This window comes from Somniosus microcephalus, unplaced genomic scaffold, assembly GCF_052327205.1.
Source record: "Somniosus microcephalus isolate GS21.2 unplaced genomic scaffold, FLI_Smic_1.0 unresolved_chr4, whole genome shotgun sequence".
NCBI classification, from domain to species: domain Eukaryota; kingdom Metazoa; phylum Chordata; class Chondrichthyes; order Squaliformes; family Somniosidae; genus Somniosus; species Somniosus microcephalus.
This window is the reverse complement of record NW_028225182.1, coordinates 34,624,018-34,634,588: the sequence shown is the minus strand read 5'-3', so window position 1 is coordinate 34,634,588 and position 10,571 is coordinate 34,624,018.

The following is a 10,571-nucleotide window of genomic DNA, read 5'->3' as shown; positions in this document are numbered from 1 at the left end:
ACACACACGGAGACACAGAAACACACAGACTCACACACTTCCTCACACATTTACTTTCTCTCTCAGTCTCACACACATACACACAAAGAGACACACACACATAAACCAGAAAGCTGCAGCTGCAATCCTAGAATTCACAAGGACAGCCTGAGCCTGGACCTCGCTCTTTGTAAGAAAGCCTGACGGAAAAGAAAGCTCCATTTAAATGTCCAGCAAACTACACAAGCCCCAGTGTCAACAGTCGGCACAAGTCTGGACTCTCCAAAACACAGCCACCTTGCAAAAAGTCATTCTCCAATACCAGTGCACATTATCTGGAGTTCCTCTTTACACACAAGATCTGGAGCTCAAAGGAAAAGCAGGTTTCTGAAGTTTGTAGGGTAACAGTTCACTCACATACCTTCAGTTGGAGGGCTTTGTTTAAAAAAATGTTTGCTTAAAATTGTTCTCCCCTTTTTTTTGTTTAAAGATCCAGTCCTTTTAAATCTCAGGGTCAGCCATTCTCTCTCTCTATCTCTCCCTCTCTCTCTCTCTCTCTCTCTGGTCTTTTAGTCAAACAAAGAGCTGCCGGCGGCTTCAGCCCATCCCCCATGCACACCCTCTAGATATAGCCTCGCTTTCACCTGCCTGCGTTCCCCCCCCCCGCTCCTCCGCCTTCCCTCCCCCTCCCTCCCTCCCTCCCTCCCTCTGCCCACAGTCTCGTGTCGAAGAACACGTATAAATACGCTCGAGCTCAGCCCGGCGACAACACACCGAGACGGGGAGCCTGGCTGCCTACAGCCCCCACAACCCTCCACGGCAAGCTGGCTGATCTGCTGCCAGGGGAACGGAGGGGGGGAGTAGGGGAGGGGGGGGGTGGCGGGGGGGGAGTAGGGGAGGGGGGAATAGGATAGACGAGGGGGGAATAGGGGAGAGGGGGAATAGGGGAGGGGGGTTAGGGAGGGGGAGGGGAGACGAGACATTGACTCCAGAGGTCCCCGGTGTTGAAGGCGGTGGGACCGGGAATAAGACCAACTGAAAATAAGCCGCCTCGTGCTTTCCGCCCCCTGCCCACCGCTCCCCCCCCCGCTGTCGCCATCTTGGAAACAAGTGGACTCCGGAATAAGTCAGGGGAGGAACAGACAGCGACGCAGCGAGACGTCACGTGGCGTGGGCGGCCATCTTGGGTCGGGTGAGTGGTTAAAGTCCCGCTCTCCTCCCCTCCCCCACCTCCCCCCGTCCTTCGGATGGGACGGTAAACCGAGGCCCCCGTCTGCCCTCTCTCAGGTGGACGCAAAAAAATTCCGTGGCCACTATTGGAAGAAGAGCGGGCAGGGCGGGGGAGTTCTCCCCGGTGCCCTGGGCCAATATTTATCCCTCAACCACCATCGTTAAAAACAGATGATCTGGTCAATCATCATATTGCTGTTTGTGGGATCTTGCTGTGCACAAATCGGCTGCTGCGTTTCCTACATTACAACAGTGACTCAAAGTCAAACCAGTACTTCCATTGGCTGTAAAACGCTTTGGGACGTCCTGAGGTCGTGAAAGGCGCTATAGAAATGCAAGTCTCTCTTTCAGGCGGTGCTGCTCGGAGAAAGACGCAGCCCGTAATCCCCGTCCGCATCGGAAAGCAGAAGCACGCGGAGCAGAGCAGCAACCCTGACCGATTCCTCCCTGGCCCTCCCCTGCCCCTCCCTCCACCCATTCCCCAGCCCCGCGAGCTCTTCCACCTAGAAGGACAAGGGCAGCAGGTGCATGGGAACACCACCACCTCCAAGTTCCCCTCCAGGTCACACACACATCCCGACTTGGAAATATATCGGCCGTTCCTTCATCGTCGCTGGGCCCAAACCCTGGAACTCCCTCCCTAACAGCACTGTGGGAGGACCTTCACCACACGGACTGCAGCGGTTCAAGGCGGCGGCTCACCACCACCTTCTCGAGGGCAATTAGGGATGGGCAATAAATGCCGGCCTTGCCAGCGACGCCCACATCCCAGGAATAAGAAAAATAACCACCCCTCCTCCCCATTTCCCTTCTCCACTCCCCATTCCTCACTCCTCCCCCTCCCTCCCATTCTCCATCCCTCCCTCCCATTTCCCATCCCTCCCCCTTCCTACCCATTCCTCACACCTCCCTCTTCCCCTACCCATTCCTCACCCCTCCCTCCCATTCCCCATTCCTCACCCCTCCCTCCCATTCCTCACCCCTCCCTCCCATTCCTCATCATTCCCCACCTCTACCCCATTCCTCACCCCATCTCCATCATACCCCCTGCCTCCCACTATTTCCCCCCCACCCCATCTCCCACTATTCCCCCCCACCCCTCCCCCTTCCTCAGCCCTCCCCCTCCCCCACCCCGCCAATGGCTCTATTAGATCAGAACGCAGCGTTGTGAACTTTACATTGGCTGGATCAGATAACGCCGAGTGACCTTTGCCCCCCCCCCCATGCCTCCCTCTGGCCCGAGCCACATTTGTTTGAGATTGAAGTCGACCTCCTCGGATGGGTGGGGTGGGGCGCCATTGTTCCCACTGTAATCAGAGAGCAGTTATGCCTTGGGCCCTTGTTCTCAGGTCTCCGACACATACCAAAGGATTGCAAAGTACTCCCCACCCCTCCCCCGGGCCAAAATCTGCTCCCTTCCTTCTCCTTCTCTCGGCTCAGCCTCGACAGCGCGTGCCGGCTGCTCGGCCACAGGGGGCAGCACAGCTGAGCCAGACCCAGTCTTTGCCTGATGTCCCGCCACCTGAGTTTACCAGCGGGAGTCGCTCGATAGCAGAAAGGGGATGGAGAGGGAGGGGTGGGTGGGGGTGTGTGGGATAAAGGGCGAGATGGGGCGGGGAAGAGAGGAAGGAATTGGAGACGGAGAGAGGGTGGGGCGAGACGGAGAGGGGGTGGGACGAGACGGAGAGGGGGCGGGGCGAGACGGCGGGGCGAGACGGAGAGGGGGCGGGGCGAGACGGAGAGGGGGCGGGGCGAGACGGAGAGGGGGCGGGGCGAGACGGAGAGGGGCGGGGCGAGAGGGAGAGGGGGCGGGGCGAGAGGGAGAGGGGGGCGGGGCGAGAGGGGGCGGGGTGAGAGGGAGAGGGGGCGGGGCGAGACGGAGAGGGGGCGGGGCGAGACGGAGAGGGGGCGGGGCGAGACGGAGAGGGGGTGGGGCAAGGCGGAGAGGGGGTGGGGCGAGACGGAAAGAGGGAGGTTTGAAATGAAGAGAGGGTGGTGAAGGGGGCGGGGAAGAGAAATCAGCCAGGATTCCCGCTCCAGATCGCTATCCAGCTGGGAAAAATACGCGACACCCTTCAGTGAGGGGTAGGGCTGGGCTCGACCGTGATGCCCACCATAGTCAAACAGTGACTTGGGCGAAATATAGGAGACCTGTACCCCAACGTGGGCTCGCCGATCTGTACCACAACGCGGGCCCGCTCCCTCAGGTAGACAGGTTGGGATTGGGTGGGGCGGAATATTTAAAGAGCACTGTGACGGTAATATTGGATGGCCCCCTGCCCAAACAGGAAGCCATCGTGTGTCGAGCATGCCCCTTTAAGATAGCAGAGAACGCCGAGGTGAAACTGCCCACCAGCACCACCACCCCACCTCCACCACCCCCCCCCCAAACAAAAGACGGGAAGTGAAGTTACAGAAGTTCTTTCTGAAACGAGACCCTCCAGCTCTGTCAACATATAAACAGGAAACTGAGCTATTTATGTAAGGCTTACTATAAACATTGTACACACACACTCGACACACACACACTCGCACGGTGGGTACACACCTTTTATTCTGGGCCGCCCCTTCTGACACCATCACAGCACCTTGGTGCCACCCCCACATCCCCTCCAGCAGCAGACAGTCTTTTACAGCCCCCATCACCCCCACCTCCTCTCCGCCAACATTTTTCACGCTCTTAATCTGAAGCTGTCACCTCAGTTCTATCCACTGCCCAATCGTTCACCCCACGCCACGATCCTATAGCTCCCTCACCCCCAACAACCAACAGCCTTCCCTCTCCCGCTGGCCAACAGCCTTCCCTCTCCCGCTGGCCAATAGCCTTCCCTCTCCCGCTGGCCAATAGCGTCCCTCTCCCGCTGGCCAATAGCGTTCCCTCTCCCGCTGGCCAATAGCCTTCCCTCTCCCGCTGGCCAATAGCCTTCCCTCTCCCGCTGGCCAATAGCCTTCCCTCTCCCGCTGGCCAATAGCGTTCCCTCTCCCGCTGGCCAATAGTTTCCAGGGACTTGAGCCCATAATCCCGGCTGACACTCCCAGTGTCAGTGCTGAGGGAGTGCTGCACTCTCGGGGGTGCCGCCTTTCGGATGAGACGTTAAACCGAGGCCCCGTCTGCTCTCTCAGGTGGATGTAAAAGATCCCGTGGCACTATTGGAAGAGGAGCAGGGGGCAGTTCTCCCTGGTGTCCTGGGCCAATATTTATCCCTCAATCAACATCACTAAAACAGATTATCTGGTCATCGTCACATTGCTGTTTGTGGGAGCTTGCTGTGCGCAAATTGGCTGTCGCGTTTCCCACATTACAACAGTGACTACGCTTCAAAAAGTACTTCATTGGCTGTAAAGCGCTTTGGGACGTCTGGTGGTCGTGAAAGGCGCTATAGAAATGCAAGCCTTTCTTTTTTACCCTTTCCATCGGACATTGCCGAGATCAGGAGCAGCAACCCTGGCCGATCAGCTAACTCAGCGGATTGCACTTGGAACTTTACTTCCCTCTTTGCCTCAGACCCACACCAAAAGCCATCGGGGGAAAGCGAGCAGGTTTTGACTGGAGCCACGTATAGCAGGAATACAAGAAACGCCGGGGATGAGCAAAGGTAATTGGTTCCTAAATGGGATGGGGGGGGGGGGGGGGGGGGGGAAGAGAGGGCGGCTGTAATTGAGTTCAGTGGCAAGGCAGGGGCGAGGGGGAAAATGAGGCGGCGTTCCCAGTCCTGTTCATTACCCAGTGAGCCCTACCGTGCGTGGCCAAGGTGTCGCGTGAGGGCAGAATTCGTTTCAGCTGTGATGCCTCCCCCAGTCGGATGGCCGGCCAACACTCACTGCCTCGGCGTGCATGCGAAGGATGGCCACTTGGGAAAGGCACAAGTCAACCGGCCCTCGTGGCACCCTATCCTGGCAAGAGGAATCATCTCGGGGAGGTGGGGTGGGGGTTGGGAAGAGAAGAGTGGACGGAACTGTAGGAAAAATAGTCAAGATTGTGTGGATGCATTTCTTACTTAAGGCCACAGGAAGTCAGCGGGGCCTCAAAGGTTAAGAAACAGGAAGTGGGCTGAGAGCACCTGACTCCATTCAGAAGAATCTTCTCGCTCATTGAGCTTTGCTCTTCCTCCAGTGCGGTTGTGGGTATGCAGCGGGCGCGAAGGAAAGGCTTTGCACCTGGTTTAAGTGCAGATATGGTCTTACAGCCGCCGCTCAGTGGGTCACACTCTCGCCTCGGAGTCAGAAGGTTGTGGGATCGAGTCCCACTCCGGAGACTTGAGCCCCATAATCCCGGCCGACACGCCCAGTACCAGTGCTGAGGGAAGCGCTGCACCTGTCGGAGGTGCTGTCTTTCGGATGAGATGTTAAACCGAGGTCCCCGTCTGCCCTCTCGCTTGGACGCAAGAGATCCCACGGCCACTATTACGAAGAAGAGCGGGGGGCGGGGGGCGTCTCCCCGGTGTCCCGTGACCAATACTTATCCCTCAACCAACGTCACTAAAACAGACAATCCGGTCATTATCACTGTTTTTGTTTGTGGGAGCTTGCTGTGTGCAAATTGGCTGCTGCGTTTCCCTACATTACAACAGTGACCACACTTCATTGGCTGTAAAGCGCATTGGGATGTCCTGCGGTCGCGAAAGGCGCTATAGAAATGCAAGTTCTTTCTTAGCAGACATACACGCTTACATTTAATTTCCTACCTCTGTCAACCTTCCCAGGTCCTTACATAGTAACATAGAAGATAGGAGCAGGAGTAGGCCATTCGGCCCCTCGAGCCTGTTCTGCCATTCAATGCGATCATGGCTGATCATCCAAATTCAGCACCCGGTCCCTGCTTTCTCCCCATATCCCTTGATCCCTTTAGCCTTAAGAAATATATCCAACTCCTTCTTGAATATATTTAATGAACTGGCCTCCACTGCCTTCTGTGGTAAAGGGTTCCACAGGTTCACCACTCTCTGGGTGAGGAAATTCCTCCTCATTTCTGTCCTAAATGGCCACTAGCCCACACCCTCCAACGGTGGCCTCCTGTGCTTCCCCCCTCTCTCTCTCCCCCGACTCGTTCTCTCCCTCAGCCTGGGCCCCACCTTCCACATCACCGTCCCTGAACCTCTTTTGTCTTATCGCGTCTTTCCTGCTCCTTAAAAGTCCTCTTCCAAAAGCAATGGAGGGGGTGGGGTGAAGACTGATTTCCAAAGGCTCGAGTTCAGGGCCTACTGCTCGTCAGTCTGTTCGCCTAGGTGCTAGGCTCATAAATCACCGCTCTCCCGAGAGAGGCACCGTGGGATGTTAAAGCAAGCTGTCATTGTTAAAAAAAAAGGCTGCTGCTTCTCCTGAAAGGACTTTTTCCACTCCAATATTCCCCGCCGCTTACAAAGGTAAATCGAAAAGGATAATGGAATATTGGCCTTTTATCACAGTGGGGCTGGAATATAAAAGTGAGAGAGCGAAGTCCCCTCTAAAGTTCAGTTCTGGGCACCGCACCTCAGGAAGCATATACAGGAAACTTTTTTTTATCCAGCACCGACGGGACCGACGTGGTGCTGGTTCATCAAAAATTCCGGATAACCGAGAGCTATAGTAAAAGATACGGAGAGCTGAGAGCTCCGTATAAAGCAACAAACCCTGTTGCTTAGCAACAGGTGCAGAACAATGGCCACAAGTTCCAAGCGTCGCTGTAGCTTAGCAACAGTTGCAGCCACACCCTTGCACAGCAACAGATCGAGGAAGGCAAGTACAATATGAAGTAAAACTTACCTGAACCTACTCCTGAATTTTGCCGGTTAACCGAGATTTCCGGTTATTTAGGTGCCGGTAAATCGAAAGTTTCCTGTATTGGCCTTGGAGGGGGTGCAAATTCACCGGAATGATACCGGGGGCTAAAAGGGTTAAATTACGAGGACAGGTTGCACAGACTGGGCTTGTATTCCCTGGAGTATAGAAGATTAAGTGGTGATCTAATCGAGGTGTTTAAGATGATTAAAAGGATTTTATAGGGGAGATAGAGAGAAACTATTTCCTCTGGTGGGCAGGGGGAGTCCAGAACAAGGGGGACAGAACCTTAAAAGTAGAGCCAGGCCGTTCAGGGGTGATGTCAGGAAGCACTTCTTCACACCAAGGGTAGTGGAAATCTGGAACTCTCTCCCCCAAAAAGCAGCTGAGGCTGAGGTTCAATTGGAAATTTCAAAACTGTGATCGCTAGATATGTGTTGGTGAGACCACACCATGCATGCATGCAGTTTTGGTCTCCTTACCTAAGAAAGGATATACTTGCCATAGAGGGAGTGCAGCGAAGGTTCACCAGACTGATTGCTGGGATGGCAGGACTGTTGTATGCGGAGAGATTGGGTCGACTAGGCCTGTATTCACTAGAGTTTAGAAGAATGAGAGGGAATCTCGTGGAAACGTATAAAATTCTGACAGGGCTCGACAGACTGGATGCAGGGAGGATGATTCCCCTGGCTGGGGAGGGGGGGTCTAGAACGAGGGGTCACAGTCTCAGGATACGGGGTAGGACATTTAGGACTGAGATGAGGAGAAATTTCTTCACTCAGAGGGTGGTGAACCTGTGGAATTCTCTACCACAGGAGGCTGTGGAGGCCACGTCACTGAATACATTTAAGAAGGAGACAGACAGATTTCTAGACACAAAAGGCATCAAGGGGTATGGGGAGAGAGTGGGAACATGGTACAGGAAACTTTCGTTTAACCGGAGGTTAAATGTCCGGAAAGCTCGATCTACCGGCAAAATTCAGGAGCCGTTGCCTATAAGTTTTTTTTCTTCTCGTTGCTTTTTTTTTCCCCAGTCAGGCTCTGCAAGGTCTAGCTGAAGCTGTTGCTTAGCTACAGAGACGCTTTTAAGCTGCGGCCGACTGTTTTGAAGCTGTTGCGGGTTTGTTGATTCACACGGAGCTCAAAAGCTCCGTATGTTTTAATATTAGCGCTGGTTTCTACGGCAGTTTTGATGGTACGGCACCAGCTCGGTCCCGTCAGTGCCGGATACCAGAAAGTTTCCTGTATTGAGATAGAGGATCAGCCATGATCATACTGAATGGCGGAGCAGGCTCGAAGGCCTGAATGGCCTACTCCTGCTACTATTTTTCTATGTTTCTATGTAACAAGGGATATGAAGCAAAGGCGAGTAAATAGAGTGAAGATACAGATTAGCCACGAGCGGATTAAATGGTGGAACAAGCCCGAGCGTCTGAATGGCCTCCTCCTCCTGTTCCTGTGTCCGTCACCCTCTCCCCGCCCCACTCATTGGTAGACTGTGCACAGTAAAAGAAAAGAACTTGCATTTCTATAGCGCCTTTCACAACCTCGAGTCGTCCCAAGATGCTTTACAACCAACGAAGTACTGTTGTAATATACGGCAACCAATTTTGCACTCAGCAAGGTCCCACAATGAGATAAATGACAAGATGATCTGTTGTAGTGATGTTGGCTGATGGATAAATATTGGCCCCAGGACACCTGGAGGAACTCCCCTGCTGTTCTTCCGATAGTGGCCCGCGGGATCTTTTACGTCCACCCGAGAGAGGCAGACGGGGCCTCGGTTTAACGTCTCGTCCGAAAGACGGCACCTCCAACCCTGCGGCGCTCCCTCAGCACTGGCGCCGGGAGCATCAGCCTGGGATTTCTGTGCTGAAGTCTCTGGAGTCGAACCCAGGACGTTCTGACTCAGAGACGAGAGAGAGTGCGACCCACTGAGCGCAACTTGGAAGGGTTGGATTTGGGCCTACCCCTACTCGAGTCCGTCAAGTGGCCTGCCAGCCTCATAAATCATCACGCCCTCATTCAGAGAATAACACATGGACAAGTGAAACATAAGGGAAGGGGGTCAGGGGGCCAGGACATGGAGAAGGCATTTGGCAGAGGAAGAGTCAACTAGCACCTGTTCCTTATTGACCTTAGAAATTCCGAGGCAATGCGAAGCAGGCATCCAAATGAATTTGCCTCTCTCGTGTATGCGTGCGTGCGTGTGATGCACTGAGTCCCGTTCACCCATCGCCCCCTGTGCTCGCTGACCTACATTGGCTCCCGGTACGGTAACGTCTCGATTTCAAAATTCTCATCCTTATTTTCAAATCCCTCCACGGCCTCGTCCCCCTCTCTATCTCTGTCATCTCCTGCGGCCCTACAACCCTCCGAGATCTCTGCGCTCCTCCAATTCTGGCCTCTTGCGCCTCTCCCGATTTCCATCGCTCCACTATTGGCGGCCGTGCCTTCAGCTGCCTGGGCCTTGAGCTCAGGAATTCCCTCCCTTCCTCCCTAAACCTCTCTGCCTCGCTCTCCTCCTTTAAGACGCTCCTTAAAACCTACCTCTCTGACCAAGCTTTTGGTCACCTCTCCTAATATCTCCTTGGATGTGGCTCCCACTCCAGAGACTTCATCCCACCCTACTTAAACTTGAGGTCATCCAAAACTCGGCTGCCCGTGTCCAAACCCGCACCAAGTCCGGTTCGCCCATCACCCCTGTGCTCGCTGACCTACATTGGCTCCCGGTTAAGCAGCGCCTCGATTTCAAAATTCTCATCCTTGTTTTCAAATCCCTCCATGGCCTCACCCCTCCCCATCTCGGTAACCTCCTCCAACCCCACAAACCGCACCCCCCCACCCCCCCGAGATATCTGCGCTCCTCTAATTCTGCCCTCTTGAGCATCCCTGGTTATAATTGCTCAACCATTGGTGGCCGTGCCTTCTGTTGCCTGGGCCCTAAGCTCTGGAATTCCCTGCATAAACCTTTCCGCCTCGCCACCTCTCTTTCCTCCTTTAAGACGCTCCTTAAAACCGACCTCTTTGACCAAGCTTTTGGTCACCTGCCCTAATTTATCCTTAGGTGGCTCGGTGTCAAATTTGTTGTCTTAAAATACTCCTGTGCAGCGCCTTGGGACGTTTTGCTACGTTAAAGGCGCTGTATAAATACACGTTGTTGTTGCTGTTGGTGTCAATGTTTGTCCCAGATTAGGCGCCTGTCAAATGCTTTGGGACATCTGCGTTAGAGAGGCTGGATCAGTGCAAGTTGTTGTTGTGTGCAGCGAGGGGGTTAAATCAGAGAGTAAATTCAGCCCGGGGACAACCCTATTTATATCCTGAGCAGCTCTCCCCTCCCCCGGCTCCGCGAGCAACAGCTGGACCTAGTCAAAGCACCTCATTAATTCAGCCACGTGAGAGAAATCTTCACGGGAAGGAGGTGGGGGTTAGAGAGGGAAGATGCAAATACAAACCTCGATGCTTCAGTTCTCCCTCTCACCCGCACACCCCCGCCTCCCTCTCCCCCAGCCATCGCATCCCTGGGGTGCCCTGGATTTAGAACCGCGCAGTTAATTAATTTAATCAAACATTTACTACGGGGAATGATAACCGTTTCCGCGCTT